The 18,178-nt window shown below is 34.4% G+C and overlaps 1 pseudogene; it reads right to left on the bottom strand.

The window, feature by feature from the left end:
- Positions 1-957: 957 nt before the first annotated feature.
- Positions 958-17,860, bottom strand: LOC114901364 (annotated as a pseudogene).
- Between the last annotated feature and the right edge of the window lie 318 nt (positions 17,861-18,178).

The following is an 18,178-nucleotide window of genomic DNA, read 5'->3' as shown; positions in this document are numbered from 1 at the left end:
GACTTAAATAGGTGAATAAGAACACAAAATATTTATTTTGTATGGGAGTGATACTTCAAATGTGTGTGAGGGGAGACTGGAGTCTAGAAATTCCTTATTTTGCTTCTGATCCAAAAGTCCATTTGAGTTTGGCTAGACAAAACATCTACTTAAATTAAATTTTAATTGAACCCTGTTTACCCTGCAAACAGAAAACATTTGATTCTACGGAGTTTTATTCTTTCTATGTTGTTCATTATCCTGGCCCAGTGTCCACAGAGAGTGAAATCATCCCGAGGCTACTTCTGCTTCTTCCTTGGAAAAAATAAGAGGCCTACTGGAGTTGTAAATGTTGCAGCAGGGAAAATGAACATGGGTAAGTACTCTTAGGTGCAAACTGGTGTTGGCACTACATGTGGTAAAGCACATTAAAGAATATTAAAAAGGCCCTCCTTTTCAACTATTTTCAGATTGTTGCCTAGGAAATCCTGACTGATTTCAATCTCCCTGCAGGAACCTGAATATGACATTAGGAATTCAAAACAGTAAGAAATTTGTCTGGCTTTACATTCACTTAGGAATCATTAACTACGTAAAGTTCAAATGCACCTAGAAGGTGAGATTTAATTGTTCAAAAATGGAGTCTGATGGTCAATAATTACCTAAGGCTGATAAGTTGGTATAATGTATTGGATAAACACATTAATAGAAAAAGGTTTCAAGTCTAAGAGGCAATCCCAGATGTCACTCACAAGTAGCGCTCTATGAATTAGGGTGTCTTTCTCAAAAGTCTAAATTGTCTTCAAGGCTTCCTGTTATAGGTAAATGTTTTCTTAGATCATTGCTTATAGCAAGGACAATCTGCTTTGAGAGCATCCATACATAAGACAATGTTTGGAATATGTGTTTACTCTTGTATAACTCCAGAAGATACCAGTGACTTCTTCCATTCTCCCATCCTGTAGAATATCTCTCTGCTTATGACTGGGTTTCTGGGTATCTTTCCTACACCCAAGCTGAAGGTACAGCCCTGTTCCTGTCCCTCATCAACTTTATTTTATGCAAAAATCCTAGAATGACTCAGGTGTCTGTCATTCCCACTGGCTTCCTTTTCACTTCAGAAGCATATACCTCCTTGTCTACTAGCATCCAACATCCTTCTCGTTCCTGCTGTGTTCTCACTGCTAGCTTAGCATTGAGCCAGATTCAACAAATAATTTCTCGAATATGATCTCATCTTTTTGGTTTCTTCTCAGAGACTAATATTTATGTTCTGCCATTGTTTCAGCTACCACCCCACTTGAGGATTTTTTTTCTTTTTTTTTCATTCTGTGTTGCTTATATTGTATGGAAAAGTTAATTTCAAGTCGACATTAAACTAAGCTGAATACAAAGTCTTAGTAAAGGAGGCCCCGGTGGTCTCATTTACAAAAACATGGCCATTGCTCTTTGCACCTAAAATTACAGGAAGGGAACTTCAAACAGCTTCACGTTTACATGCTTCAGCGCGAGAGCATAGGAAAAGACTGACATCCACTGTCAGATGTTCTTCAGTCACTTTAGCATCAAATCTCTTCAAGAGATCATTCTTTAGCAAAAAATTACTTCCACAAATTCTCTATCCTCTGGCTTTGGCTTAGGTTTTACATTTTCAGCATCATCTCCATTAACAGTTATTGCCACAATGTATGTGGTACTGCTGACAAACTTGGATCCATACTTATAGCTAAAGAACATTCAGTAACGTCACCTTCATTGCCAGTTTCTTCCTCAAGTTCCCAAAGAGCAGCTGCTTCTGGGCTTTCATTACTGACTGTGAGACCTGTGGGGAATTCTAGGCTGTAGCTTCCCATTGGCGGTCAGAACTGTTTCACCAGAACGATACATTCATAATAAAGAGTTCTTTGCAGCACTGGGATAACTACCACACCATCAGCCAACTATCCTTCCCAGTTATGTGTTTCAAAGTTTCCCAAGTTCTAGTTTTATCAGTAGGATCCATGTACATTGTTTCTTCAAGCTCGACTGATTTTCCTTGTTAATGATTCCTATAGGTCTCAAGGGGTTCAAACCAGAAACAGAACAGAACATTGTTCAGTATATTTTCACAGCAATTCAAAAGTTTTTGCAAAACTCCCTCTGGAAATCTTCAGGGAAAATCATACTTTGCTACTGTTTTCTGGCAACTTTCTATATTCTCAGAATAATCCTCAAAGCCATTTTGGGTTGGTCCTAATGGCCCATGAATCTGGCAACACTGGGAGTCATGCCACTCTGATAGCTGGACCTGATTGAAGCCATGTCTGTGGACAAGAGAGTCCATCAGTTTTAATTGTGGTAGGCAGATTTCCTGAAGTGACATTCACTGTGAAACTCATTCTGCATATTTTTAGTTCTCATTTAGAGCATAATATGTCTTAGTATCCCTTGTCTTATTTTTCCTTTTTGTTACTTATCTACGTGCAAACATCTAGTATTTTCATGACTCCTATCTTTATATCCCTTATATTTCTCTATTCTCTTCATTTCCCCTACATTTTCTCCCATATCAAGTACTACAAAACTTTTCCCTATTGAGTCCATGTAATTTCCCCTCAGTAACTGGTTAATCTTGTACACCTTCCTGGTCAAGGCACCGCCTTCTCTCACCTGAATTATTATAACAGTCTCCTAATTAGCCTTTCTGAGTTTTGTCCTTCTTCCCCTACAATCTACTTGTAACAAGGCAGCTGGTGTGATAATAAATAAATAGTGTCTTTCATTTGTTGAAATGTCTCTAATACACTGGCTTCCAGTGTCTCAAAGAGATAAAGACAAATGGCTTAAAATGGCCACCAATGTCTACCATGTTCTGAGCCTTTCCACCAATGTCTACCATGTTCTGAGCCTTTCTTTCTTATAGCTCCTTGACTTTATCTTCTACCATTTCTCTCCTCCTTTGAAATATTTCACACTCCCTGAATTCAGTGCTATAAGTATTACATAAAATAATTGTATTTTCCTGTAAAAAATATATATTTCCATTTACAATAATAATGCAGACCCTTAATCAAATTTAGTGGACCTTTTCCTTTTAATAAATAACTGAAAATAAAAAAAATGTAGCTTCAGAAAAATATTTTTTTGAGATCAGAAATCTGTTTATGATTGTGTATAGTCCTTTAAAGAGTATATTTAGGTTTCTATTACTGAAACTTAAATTATATTTGAGCAAACTGTGTGCTGCAAGTGACTTTTTGGCATAAATATTATATGTTAGCCCACATTTCCAGGCCTTTTTTGAAAACATATGTAAAAATTGCCAATAAATTACAATCCCATGGGATTTAAAAATTTCTTCAGAAAATAATTTTCAAGAAAAGGGAGGAAATGATTTTTAGCAAAAAAAATTTATTGAGGGTCTTGGATAGAACTATCTCATTTAATTATTATAATAAATAAAGCACGTGAGTATTTTAACCCCATTTCCAAGGAAACTGAGTCCCAGAAAGGCAGCGTAGTTCTTTTGATGACATATAGCAACTATGCGTCAGAACTGGGATGTAAATTCATTTCCTTCTAACTGTAAATATTCTACTTCCTGCTGTGTCACATCATGGTTTCTTAAACAATAGTTACTACCTTTGATATAATGACCACAAATTTGTATTTACTAGTATTAAAATCTTTACACATCTGCTAACATTAAATCGAGTTTGTTAAAATAGAGGCATTTAAACATATACCTTATGATACATCATGTAGATATTTTTTTAAGTCATTTTTTAAATTAATTTTTATTGGAGTATAGTTGATTTACAATGTTGTGTTAGTTTCTGCTGTACAGCAAAGTCAATCAGTTATACATATACATATATCCACTCTTTTTTAGATTCTTTTCCATATAGGTCATTACATAGTATTGAGTAGTGTTCCCTGTGCTATACAGTAGGTTCTTATCAGTTATCTATTTTATATATAGTAGTGTGTATATGTCAATCCCAAACTCCCAATTTATCTCTCCCCTGCCTTCACCCTTGGTAACCATAAGTTTGTTTTCTACATCTGTGACTCTATTTCTGTTTTGTAAATCAATTCATTTGTACCATTTTTTTTAGATTCCACATATAAACGATATCATATATCTGTCTTTCTCTGTCTGACTTACTTCACTCAAAAAGACACATGTACCCCAATGTTCATTGCAGCACTATTTACAATAGCCAGGACATGGAAGCAACCTAAATGTCCATTGATGGATGAATGGATAAGGAAGATGTAGTACATATATACAATGGGATATTACTCAGCCATAAAAGAGAATGAAATAATGCCATTTGCAATGACGTGGATGGACCCTGAGATTGTCATACTGAATGAAGTAAGTCAGACACCAGTGTAGATATTTTAAGTGTAGTATTTTTTTCTTAAAGAAAATTTTTAGCAATTGATGGGCTAATTTAAGAGAAAAATAGTTTTTTAAGTCTAATTTATATACAGTAAAACATTCCTTTTGATGTACAGTTTTCTGAGTTTTGAAAAATGTATTCAAAAGTGTAGCATCACCACAGTTAAGATACACAACTGTTCTACCTCTCCAAAATATTACACTCTGCCTCTTTGTGTTTCAACACTTACACCCACCTCTAACTCCTAATAATCACTCATCTGTTTTTATATATTTTCTCTTCCTACAGCTTTTTTCATTTTCAAGGATGTCATATAATTGGAACCATGTTGGCTGTAGCCTTTTGAATCTGGCCTTTTCACTTAGCATAATGTATTGGGAGATTCATTCATGCTGTTGCACGTTTCAACAGTTTGCTCCTTTTCATTGCTGAATAAGTATTTCATTGCATGGATTTATCACAGTTTATTTATTTACCCATTGAAGGACTTTTCCAGGTTTTGATGATAATGAATCAAGCTACTCTGAAATTTATTGAAAGATTTTGTTTGAACGTAAAGTTTCATTTCTTGGTTAAATATTTAAAATTAGATTGCTGGGTGTTATAGTAAGTGTCGGTTTCACTTTATAAGAATCTGCCAAACCATTTCTAGAGTGGTTGTACTGTAAAGGTACATTTAATATTATATTGTGACCCTATCTGTTAAATAATATAGTTTCCTAATTACTAACACTGTATTTTAATCTACTGTATTTTCATCTAGAGCTATGATCTAGAAAAATTCAACCATTCATCCTAAATATCTCCCATGTTAGTGACGTTGATTTCACAGTATTCAAACTCATAAGTTAATAATGGAGACTTAGAGCTAATAACGAATTACAAGTTAGTAGTAAGTTGGAATATTTTTTTAAATTAATGTGTTCTTCAGTACTTTCCTAATTTAAATGATTAATATGTACTTCAAAAATTTAAATTAAATATAATATTAAAGTATTATAAATAAAACCTAAAACTTTCAAATAATTAGAGTAATTCTATTAAACATGGTATTTAGAATCTTTTAAGAATAATTTTTAACTTGAAATAAAGTAACAGCGCAGAGCTTACAGTGTAAAGCAAATTTAGCTACATTGATTTGACAGTCTTTCAAAACTACATTTTATTTTCAGATGTCCATTCTAAAAGCATCTTAACATTTACAATTGTTTTTGTTTTGTTTTTTTTTTTTGCGGTAGGCGGGCCTCTCACTGTTGTGGCCTCTCCCGTTGCGGAGCACAGGCTCCGGACGCACAGGCTCAGCAGCCATGGCTCACGGGCCCAGCTGCTCCGCGGCATGTGGGATCTTCCCGGACCGGGGCACGAACCCGTGTCCCCTGCATCGGCAGGCGGACCCTCAACCACTGCGCCACCAGGGAAGGCCAACAATTGGTTTTTATAATTGGTTTTCTTCTAGAAAACTCCAAAACATGGAACACTAATAAAGGGCTTGAAATGGAAATACCCTAACTTCTTCAGGTGGAGTAACCATTCCCCAAATTGATCTAAGTTTGGTATATGCTTGTGTCTCTGATAAAGAATCTCATGAGGATCACCTGAGTGTCAGTCCTTCACTGATTCACTCTCACCTCCATATGATTTGATCAAGAAAGTCTTGCTGAATGTAAAATATACCACGAATATAACGGCCAACCATCCTTCCTCCTCCAAAACTTCCTCACAGTGTTTGTGATAGTTGACCAACCACTTTGTCTTAAAATATAAGAACCATTTAAATCATTTATCTCTGTGAGTATTCCTTATACCATGATTAAATCTCTTTACTCACGCCCTACATTTAATGGATTAAGTTTTAGCATAGATCATATTCTCTTTTCTCTATACTCCTAACAATTTAAAATCTTCTATTTCCCCCTTTAAAATTTTATCATTCCCTCCTTTTAAATGAGTCTCTATTTCTATCTTTAATGATGCTTCTGTGCTTCAGAAGCACATATCCTTCAGCGTTAGGGTATATCTATTGTTTGCTGATAGGCAGCAGAAAATTGCAACCCAAACTGAACACTTCATCTTATCCCATTAAATACGATTCTTCTCCAGAATCCTAGCAAAATTCTCCAAGTTTCCCAGGCTTGAAACATTGATTCCTCACATTCCTTTCTTGCTTATATCTGTCCAACCATTATCATTTTCTCTCACTGATGCTAATCACTTCCAGTTCTTTCTCTCTTCCTTTAAAAATAACATTCTAGTTCAAGCTCTCATGCCTATTTCCTTGATTATTCAGTGTTCTAACTGGCCTCATTTTTTTCAGCCTTTATCCACTCTTATTCACTTTATATAATCCTCCAAGGTAAATGCTCATTTTACCCAGTTATATTTTAGCAACTACATTGGTTTCATATTTATAACCAAGTGAGGAACAAATTCCATCATCTGTCATCATGATAGTATGTCAGCTTTTCTTTCCAGTCTTAACTTCTCTTAGCTTTCAAAATCTCTATGCTCAAGGGAAATTATACTGTTTAACATGCTTTAAATATTTATTATTTCTCTGTGCCTTTCTTATGCTTTTTCTCTGATTCTACTGTAACTCGTTTTGTGTGTTTGTGTGTGTGTGTGTGTGTGTATAAAATGCTGTTTACTCTTCATTTTGGCACCATTTGTAAAAGCAAATCAAAATTTCAATTCTGTATATGTGCAGTAATTGAAGATTGGCAAATAACTGGGTTATCAGCCATATTAAAATAATGTGTTTATAATAAAATATAACTGTATTATTGTTTATAACATTAAATAATACTTGTTTATAATTAAAATAATATTGTTTATAATATTAAACATTAAAATAATATGTTCACAGTATAATGACTTATACAGCCATACACATGCATCGCAGGTTATCTCTAAGGCATACTGGTATTTTTTGTTTCCTTCTCTGTATTTTTCCATATTTTCTAAGCTCTATACAACGGATACCATTTGTCATAAGAAATAATACATGATCCCTGTTGATAAGGAAAATAGGATCAACAATATTCATAAGTACGAAAAATATACTTATCCATCTTAAAAGTCAATTTCATTACAATGAATCTTCCACTAATCTCTCTCTCTTTGAAACTCCCACAATTCATCATTAAAGCATTATTAACTCTGACTCACAGATACATTTCTTTGGCAAGGTTAAGAGTTATTAATGACTCCTTCCTGCACTCTCACCATAAACAATTTGTCACTCTCCCTTGTTGATTTTTATTTTTAAACATTTTTCAAATCTTCCAGTTTCAAACCCCACTGTCCATATGTACATGTCTAATCTTTCTTTGCCTGAGTGACTATACTAATCTTCTAAGTGGTTCTGTTTCATCTGCTTTCTTTTCTCTCCAAAAGCATCCTCTATATAAAATATGATTTTGCATATATTTCTAAATATACACCACACAATGTGATTGATAAATAATGAAGCAAAACGAATGGAAGAAAACAGAAACAATAAATTGGGTTTGCATATTCATTGGCCAGATAATTAAATCCAAATTCAAGAGTACTACACACAATATTCTTCATAACAAGCCATTACTGTAAATAACTTTATGCATCTGATCGAAGTTTTATATATAGATTATTGTTAGCAACTTTGCTGGACCATACCGAACCTTACTGATCATCTATAGCAGTGTTCTTCAATATATTTTTCATGTACCTGAGAGTATGCAAAGACTTTCCAAGAGATGTGTATGTAGATTTGGTCAGTTTTAATAGAATAATGTCCACATCCTCATATTTTATGTGTACCACCTCCTACTGTTCCATCTGAGAATGAATCTGATGTCCTACAAGATCTCTTTTTTCATATTTTCACTTTACTCACCCAATCTAAATCACATGCGACATTTTTCCAGGGTGTAGAAATCTACAACACTCAGAAACATTGATGGCCATGTTAAGAAATAGCTAAAATAGAGCCATTTGTATAAGTATGGATAAATCTCCAAATTAATGTTAAGTGAAAAGCAGGTTGATGAGAATGCTTGCAGGTATCCTGCAAGCATTTATTACCTCATTACCATTATCTCATTACCTCATGAGGTAATTACCTAATTACCTCATTACCATTTATATAAGCATCTAAAACTTAAGATAGTACCATAATTGGTTTACAGGTGCATACTATGTACTATGTGCCCATACTATGTAAGGGAACATTTAAATGTATGATCTCTGGAGCCAACATGCCAGACTGTTCAAATTCCAGTCACACACCTCTTACTGGCTGTGTGACTTCAGAGGGCTGCTTATTCCTTAAGACCATTGTTCCCTCATAGGTAAGATGAGAATACCACAGTTGCTAGTTTAATGAATTGACATCACGATGTAAAATACTTGGAACAATTTCTGGTACACGGTAAAACAATAAATATTGATTTGATGATTGTTACATTAATTTAAAAAATAAAACTAAACAGTACACAGTGACTTTAAGATTATGGTTACTTTTCAAGAGGAAAAGAGAAAAGAATCGATGGTGACAAGGTTTTATTTGTATCTGTAACATTTCATTTCTTTAAAAAACAATTAACATCTGAAGCAAATATCCTACTCCTGTATGACCTAATCTTTTATTTTTTAACATCTTTATTGGAGTATAATTGCTTTACAATGGTGTGTTAGTTTCTGCTTTATAACAAAGTGAATCAGTTATACATATACATATGTTCCCATATCTCTTCCCTCTTGCGTCTCCCTCCCTCCCACCCTCCCTATCCCACCCCTCCAGGCGGTCACAAAGCACCTGAGCTGATCTCCCTGTGCTACGCGGCTGCTTCCCACTAGCTATCTGTTTTACGTTTGGTAGTGTATATATGTCCATTCCTCTCTCTCGCTTTGTCACAGCTTACCCTCCCCCCTCCCTATATCCTCAAGTCCATTCTCTAGTAGGTCTGTGTCTTTATTCTTCTCCTACCCCTAGGTTCTTCATGACATTCTTTTTTCTTAAATTCCATATATATGTGTTAGCATATGGTATTTGTCTTTCTCTTTCTGACTTACTTCACTCTGTATGACAGACTCTAGGTCTATCCACCTCATTACAAATAGCTCAATTTCATTTCTTTTTATAGCTGAGTAATATTCCATTGTATATATGTGCCACACCTTCTTTATCCATTCATCCGATGATGGGCACTTAGGTTGTTTCCATCTCCAGGCTATTGTAAATAGAGCTGCAATGAACATTTTGGTACACGACTCTTTTTGAATTATGGTTTTCTCAGGGTATATGCCCAGTAGTGGGATTGCTGTGTATGACCTAATCTTAAGTGAGCTAATTACATCTTCAACTACTCTTTTTCCAAATAAGATCACCTCCTGAGGTATTGGGGATTAGGACTTAAACACATGAATTTTTGGGAAGACACAATTCAAACCATAACAGGAACACCCCTCCAAAGATGTAGAAGGACTTCAAACTCATTCAGGTCCTTTTTAGTAGGGGTGTAAGGAGTCTTCATTAAGGAGTCTGGAAGTTTCTCAAATCAACTCCTTTGGCTTTGGGTATAGTATATAAAAGTGAGAGCAAAATGACTGAGTTGAGTTCCCACAGGTTTTGCCCCATCACCACCACTTTGTGGCCAAAAGTGGAAGGAGAACGTATGGAAAAGATAAGCTCCCCAGTGAGTGTTTCTTATGAGAAAAACCAGGAAAAGAGAAAGCTTACAGTGTATTTCCCAGAAGGCTTCTCAGGGAAGGGAGTATGTTGTGTTTATGGCAGTAAAGAAAGAAGAGAAAATGTTTAAATAATGGCAGTGAGATATGAGCTTTGATTTAGAAATTTTTTCTCTCTTGGATGAATGGTTTCTATACCTTTTTTTGTCTTAACAACAACAAAGAAAACCTGAGAGTCATGTGGCCAAATTATAAAGAGTATTAGTGAAACAGTGAAAAGACCTCTGCCTTTGAATTTTCATTAAATAAAACCATCACAACCTGCCACCAGGGTTGTAGGGTACATTTGGGAAACCAGAAATTACATCAGCTGAACTTGAATAGTGTTAACATAAATTATGCAATGAATAATTCTTGCTGTTGCTGGGTATGGTTTGGGCTAAGGAAAAAATGGTTAATTTACCATCAGGAACAAAGTCAGCTAACAGTGTATCCATCTAAGACATTCAGGAGAACTGATTTATCAGAGTGGTGCTGCTATGGCTCCTCCCCTTGACTCAGCTCTGCAGTGAAAATAGTCATGCAAGTGGAACGAAGGAGATCCCTGAATTTGATGAGGAGAGCTCAGAGCCAGGGAAAGTTTAAGACAGGAGTGCCTAACATGCCCCCAGTGTAACAGTGTGGTCCATAAGCGAGAGCGCTTTAGTCATTAACACATTATTCTCTTAAATGTTTCAGAGAATATAATGCACAGGGTAATGACTTCATGTACTGTAAGAGGAGAGAATTAAATGTCATTGTAAAGTATCCATTCGTCAGATATCACCCATTTTCTAGACCTAAGTTTTGAAGAAAGACCCCCTCCACCTAAGAAATGACTCCAGGCGGAAGTGAATTACATTTTCAGCTTAAGAAGAAGAGAGGGGAAGCTTAGAACTGAAAGTGAAGTTGAAGAAATGAAAGAGAAGGTGAGAATGGGAGACATGAGCTATTGGTCACCTCTTATCCGGGATCTACAAAGATTGAGCAGAAGGATGTAAAAGGAAAAAAAGAAAAGGAAAAGAAAAGAAATCACGGGTTTGTGAACTCCTATGTAAGCCCAGCTCTTGATGTTTCCAAGTCTGGGGAGGGAGGATCTTTGGGGGAAGACGGGATTTGGGTAGATAGATAGTTAGAGAGGAACAAAATAAGTGTTCATAAGATTTTCTATGTACTATGTATTTCCATCCTATCAAAAAAATGCATAAAAAGTTTTATTTGTATCTAAATTCCTTCTTCTTACCATGCTTTCTTAGTGATAGAGCCCCAAACTAAGTCCCAACGTAATGAGGCCTACTTCTAAACAACTTCTGCCCCTCAAGTGGTTCTTAAAATATTAGGAGCACATGGGAATATGTACTTTCAAAAATCCCAACGTGGTTCTGATAGTCTTTGTTAGGAAGGCAAGCTCCTTGCCTCTATTCCCTAGAGTATCACCATGGAAAGTAATTACCTTATTAGGAAACCATAATTATTAAAAAGTTAAATTATTTGTCTTTTAAAGCATTCTAATCTTTTATCGAAGGAAAAGAGAGAGTGTACATTGTATTTCCCAGAAAGTTTCTCAGGGAAGGAAGTATAACATGTATGAAACATGCCAAGGAAGAAAGAAAATGGTTAAGAGACAGCAGTGAGAAATGAGCTTTAATTTTTTTCTGCTCTTACATGAATGGTTTCTATACTTTTTTTGTCTTAACAAAGAAAACAGAGCCATGTGACCAATTTATAAACAGCATCAGTGACATAGTGAAAAGAGCTCTGTCTATGTATTTTTGGATATATTTTTGATGAAAGTAGTCAAAAGGTACAAGATAAGTTACAAGATAAAGAAATACTAAGGGTGTAACATACAACAACCTTAATATAATTAAATGCAGCTGTATTTTATATATGAGTTGTTAAGAGTAAACCCTGAGTTCTCATCACAAGGGAAAAACCTTTTTTCTTTTTCTTTTGTATCTTATATGAGATGAAGGATGTTCACTAAACTTATTGTGATAATCATTTCATGATGTATGTAAGTCAAATCATGATGCTATATACCTTAAACTCATACAGTGCTGTATGTCAATTATATCTCAATAAAACTGGAAGAAAAATCAAAACAAGCAAAAAAAAAGAATAAACACAAATATTTTTTAAAACTCTAATCCTCTGCTGTTCAATAGATTCCAAAGACTTGATATAAAAATTATTTCATCAAGAGTTTTTAATATTGATTACATATTGAATGGTACTATTTTGGACACATTGGTTTAAATTTTAAAATTAATTCCATTTTTTGTTACTTTTTGAGTGTGCCTTCTAGAAAATTTAAAACTAGACATGTGGGTCACATTATATTCCTATTTCTGTTGTTGTAGCCTAATTAGAATCTTATGTGAAATGATACTTCATCCAAGGTCCATTTGTGAGATTGTAATTAAACTCACTTGAATAGAATCTAAGAAAAAACTTTCCACTTTACTTAATATTGGTCAATATCATGGCTAAAATGAGTTTCTAGTTCCAAAGCTCCTTGAATATATAAACATAAGTTTCCTCATTTTTATGAGGTTGGCTTTATATTTGTTCCCAAGATATCAGAGACTGAGAAAAACTGTAAGGAAACGTGGCTTCCCAAACATTGTAGTAAATAAAGTCACTTATTGAGGACAGAACAAATAATGCATATTGCATTTTTTTCAGGAATTATTGTTTCAATGATTTCATATGCCACTTAAAACCTCCTTGGTAAACTAAATACAAATCATGTGAGAAATTGACAAGATGAAATTTTCCATTCAGGTTTGGATTTCAGTCTTTGATGAAAACTGTATTTGGGCTTTGAAGCTTCAGGAACACCCTCAGAGGTTCACTCATAGGGATAAAAATACAAATCTCTTAAACAACATGAAAAACAATACAAAACAGAGCACAAACCACAATTATTTTTAAAATTTATGATTATTTTTCCAAGATAGGCCTACTTAAGAAATATATAGTACTTTTAAAGTTATATTTAATTTTATGTGTTTTTTAAATTAAAGATTTTCACCTAAGTGTAAATCACATTGTCTTTGCAAATAACAGTGTATGCAAATAAATATAACTCAGAAATGTTTGAAAAAGATAATTCCAATCAAATATGGATAAACAGAAGAATTGATTTGAAGGAAAATAAGATTAGGTTCACATATTCATGCTTCCTACTATCTTAACAATCTCAGTTGATAACTAAATTTTTGTAAGTATCAATATCTAACACAGACCTGGGGATAAATTTAAGAGCCAACTATATATTTAAAGAAAATAATCAAATTATTGTCATCTAATGCAGGCTGTTGAATCCCCTGCTAAGATTAGATTGATCCCAAGTGTACTGTGTACATTTTGGTGATTTGTTCATCATATTTAATTGCCTCTGGGATGACACAGCTACCATTTCTTTCAAAAGATCATTTCACTCTCTATTTGTTCTCATTCTTGTGAACTTTGCCATTCTAAAAATGAGCCAATGTCAGAGCTTAGCCAAAAAAAAAAAAAAAAAAAAAACCACAGGAAAAGCAAAAACCTTTGCCATTCTAGCAAAAACCTTTGCCATTCTAGCATTCTATAATGCTAGAGTTCCATTTTTCTCAATTACAACCAGTTGTTAACACTAATAACAAGTTGGATGAATGGGCGTTAATAAAGGACAACCTTATTTATGATTAGTAACTTGAATATCTATGGAAAAGTGTGATGATCTTTTCTGTCACATGAATTTTAACACTCAGATGAGTCATTCTTTCCTGAACATCAGGGACTCACACACCCTCAACACTCTAATTTTAATTCATGCTGACTTCAACTCCTATAAATTATACTGATATTAATAAGAAAGAATAAAGTTCATATAATCAAAGCATTGTCTCAGGAACTACTGAAAGTGTTTATTTCCCTTGCATTAAAATAGATGTAATGTATAACCCAATAAATTTCACTTGCTCTTTTACCTTGCACTTTGCCACATGTTCTTATTTACTGGGTCCATTTATACATTTTCCCCTTCTTTCATGATTGGTCTTACTTCTCTCAGGAAGTGAATATAAACAGGGATTCATGCATTTACTGACAGACAAGAAAATACAAGCCAAACCAAATAAGAATGTCCCTGCCTACTCATAGAACCCATATGACCCACAGAGGAAAAGGGACAGAAGATAGAAAAGAATTTCTGATTGCTGTGGAGCTACTCTGATTTGAAAATAGTGGCTTACCCAAAGAAACCTATTCCAAGTGAAAACAAATAGGACTTCATTCATAAATTTTCTCATCTGCTACAATCAGAAGTCAAAGCTGAGGGTGCCTAAGGCTGATGATCATCGTCTTCTAAATACAGTATATTTGCAAAAAGCGTAAGTGAACCTTCTTTCGAAAGCTAAGAAGTGACAGACATACATTTCCTAAGGTGTTTATAGACATGAGTATGTAATTTGATTTAACTTTTATAATTATATATTTTTATATTTAGCTTATGTTGACCCTTGGTATTATTTTTTTTCTGTCTCTACTGGTGTGTTTAATATGTTTATTTATTATCAAATTTATAGTTAATTTCTAGGATGCTTATCCTCTCTTCTACATCACTGGGAAAGACTCTAAGTAAGTATGATGACAATCTTTATGGTTATCTCCCAGGCACTTTTTGCCTATTAAATATACAGGAATTTAATTTAGTTAAAATCTGAATATCTTAAGCTAGCATTCAGAGTTTGAAATTTGTAACTCACATTTAGTTAATTTTTTACAACTGATAGCGATTTTTAATATTGGAACTATTTTTTTTAAGTTATTTTTGTCAAAAAATAAACTCTCAACACAATCAAAAATAACAAAATATTTGGTTCTGTGATTATTAAAATGACTTTTATGGGTAACGGACATGGATGAATTAAAGAGAACCAAATTAATTTCCTGCTCCCCTGAAGGATTAATAGTAGCAAGAAGAGGAGTAAAAAATATGACAAGGAAATGATATAATAGAAGACTAATGTGGACTATCTATAGTATTAAAAAAGTAAATTTTCACGAGCACCAAAGTTACTTTCAGCAAGGAAAAATAATGATGCATTTATGTATTTATCAACTACAAAATATTTCGACAGACCTTGTTTTTCTTTATTTTTTAAATTTTAAAAATAGGGCTTGCCTGGTGGCGCAATGGTTGAGAATCTGCCTGCCAATGCAGGGGACACGGGTTCGAGCCCTGGTCTGGGAAGATCCCACATGCCGCGGAGCAACTGGGCCCGTGCTCCACAACTACTGAGCCTGTGCGTCTGGAGCCTGTGCTCCGCAACAAGAGAGGCCGCAACAGTGAAAGGCCCGCGCACCACAATGAAGAGTGGCCCTTGCTTGCTGCAACTAGAGAAAGCCCTCACACAGAAACGAAGACCCAACACAGCCAAAAATAAATTAAATTAAATTAAATTTAAAAACAGTTTTACTGTGAATATAATGCATATGCTATATAATCCACTCATTTAAAGTGTACATTTCAGTGAATTTTAGTATATTTACAGAATTGTGCCACCGTTACCACATTTTACATTTTCATCATCCCCAAAGGAAACCCCGTTTCCATGAGCAGTCACTCCCCATTACTTTCCATCTCTCCAGCCCTAGACAATATTAATATACTTTCAATCTCTAGATTCTCCTATTTTAACCTTTCATATAAACGGAATCATTCACTATGCAGTCTTTTGTCACTGACTTCTTTAAGTAGCATAAAGTTTTCAAGGTGCATCTGTGTTTCTAACGTCTATCAGTAATTCATTCCTTTTTATGCTGAACACATTTCTGCTGTCTGGATATAACATATTTTTTAAAATTCATACACAAGTATTCATTCATTAATTGATGGATATTTGGGTTGTTTCCACCTTTGGCTATTAGGCGCTATGAACATTCATGTACAAGTTTTCATAAGTTTTTATTTCTCTTAGGCATGTAGAAGTTGAATAGGTAAATCATACAGCAACTGTATATTTACCTTGGAAGAACTGCCAGAGTGCACCATTTTATAATCCCACCATTTAATAATCCCAATCATCAATATATGAGGGTTCTAATTTCTCTACAGCCTCACAAAACTTTAAATGATCTGTTAAATATAGTCATTTTAGCAGATGTGAAGTGATGTCTCATTGTGTTTTTTCTTTCAATTAAGACTTTTTTAGAGCAGTTTTAGATACAAAGCAAAATTGAGTGGAAGGTACAGGGATTTCTTATATAACCCCTACCCACACACATGCATAGTCTCCCCTATTGTCAACATCCTCCACCAGAGTAGTACAATTGATGAACCTACATTGCTACATCACAATCACCCTACTCGCATAGTTTACCTTACTGTTCACTCTTGGTGTTGTACATTCTATGGGTTTGGACACATATCCATCACTGTAGTATCATACGGAATATTTTCACTGTCCCCCAATTTTTCTGTGCTCCATATATGTATCCCTCCCCGACTCTAACTCCTGATAACCACTGATCTTTTTATTGTTTCCATAGTTTTTCCTTTTCCAGAATGTCATATAGTTGGAATCATATGTTGCCTTTTTAGATTGGCTTCTTTCACGTAGTAATATGTACTTAAATTTATTCCACGTGTTTTCATGGTTTGATAGCTCATTTCTTTTTAGGGTTGAATAAAATTCTTTTGTCTGGATACAACAAAGTTTACCCATTCACAGGCTGCAGGGCATCTTGGTTGCTTCCAAGTTTGGCAGCTGTGAATAAAGTTATATAAACATTTGTGTACAGGTTTTTGTGTGGGCATAAGTTCTCAACTTCTTTGGATAAATACCAAGGAATGCAATTGCTGGATCATATCGCAAGAATATGTTTAGTTTTATAAGTAACTACATACCACACCGTCTTCCAAAGTGATTGTACTGTTTTGCATTTCCTCATTAATGAAAAAGAATTCCTCTTCACCTTATGTTTGTTAACACTCAAAACTGCTAGGAAAGAAGGTGTAATTACCCCATTGGCTTAAAAAACTGAGCTTCCCAAAGTCATGTGAAGAGTTAAATGAAATTATCAGCTTGTTATAAAATAGTTCTTGATTGGGTTGGTACTGTCTTGAGCTTCATAGGTATATTAGGATCCCCTAATTTGTCCCTGCACACAAATATAGTAGCTTTCCCCCAATCATGAGAACCACTGTGGACTAAAGAGGATAATTTTGCCTCTGTCAGATTACTTGACTGATACTCTCGGAGAGAGATATGAAAAACTGAGTAGAAAGAAGTCAGTGGGAAGAAAATATGCCAAAACCCCCCAAAATAACAAAATGCTAAGTTCTGGAGGAAGCGTCATTGTTGGATGTAGGAAGTACAAAAAGGGCAGTTTCTTAAGGAAAAAATAGGGATACCTTAAAAATAAGAGAGATCCGTTTCAGTAAACACCATGTGAGCAAAGGACACAAACAGGAGAGTTTCTTATTGTTTCAAAGACCAGCGGGTACAAGTATAGCAGATACTCACAAGAAGTTTGCCACAAGTATCTAGGCACAAAGGAGGAGGTCTTAGAACTGACAATGAATGAAAGCAATGACTAAAACATGGACAAAATTTGACATATCTACTGTTCAATGTACTGTTATAATATTTTTTTCCCTGCAAAACCAAATGTTATGGAGAACTTCAATACATAGTTTTTAAAGGAATGTTCAGAAAAGAGAAAACGATGATCAAAAAACTACCTTAGGTTTGCAAGTATTGAGTGTTCTAGGAAAACTTACCTTTTCTACTCATGCCTCTTACTTTTAGAATGCTTAACAGAACAATATTATTTACATCCAGAATCAGATTATTCTGTACCCAATTATATCATAAAGGTATATACAATCAATATGATAAGAATATGGTGGGGATAATTTTATACTGCCTTATTTAAAAGGCAGACTATCTTCAATAATCTAATATCATAGCTAAATATATAATCATGATCTGGTACTATATAAAGATGTTAACACATTTCAATGATTTTAATTCAAGTCATCATGCAGAGGTAATAAGATAAAGCATTTTTCACCAAGGAGTTCTCAGACTTGCAAGGAAATATAACCAGAT

This window comes from Monodon monoceros, unplaced genomic scaffold (genome assembly GCF_005190385.1).
Source record: "Monodon monoceros isolate NGI ecotype Baffin Bay Population unplaced genomic scaffold, NGI_Narwhal_1 Super_Scaffold_2, whole genome shotgun sequence".
NCBI classification, from domain to species: domain Eukaryota; kingdom Metazoa; phylum Chordata; class Mammalia; order Artiodactyla; family Monodontidae; genus Monodon; species Monodon monoceros.
Note: the sequence above shows the minus strand (reverse complement) of the source record. Positions and strands in the feature narration are given on the sequence as shown.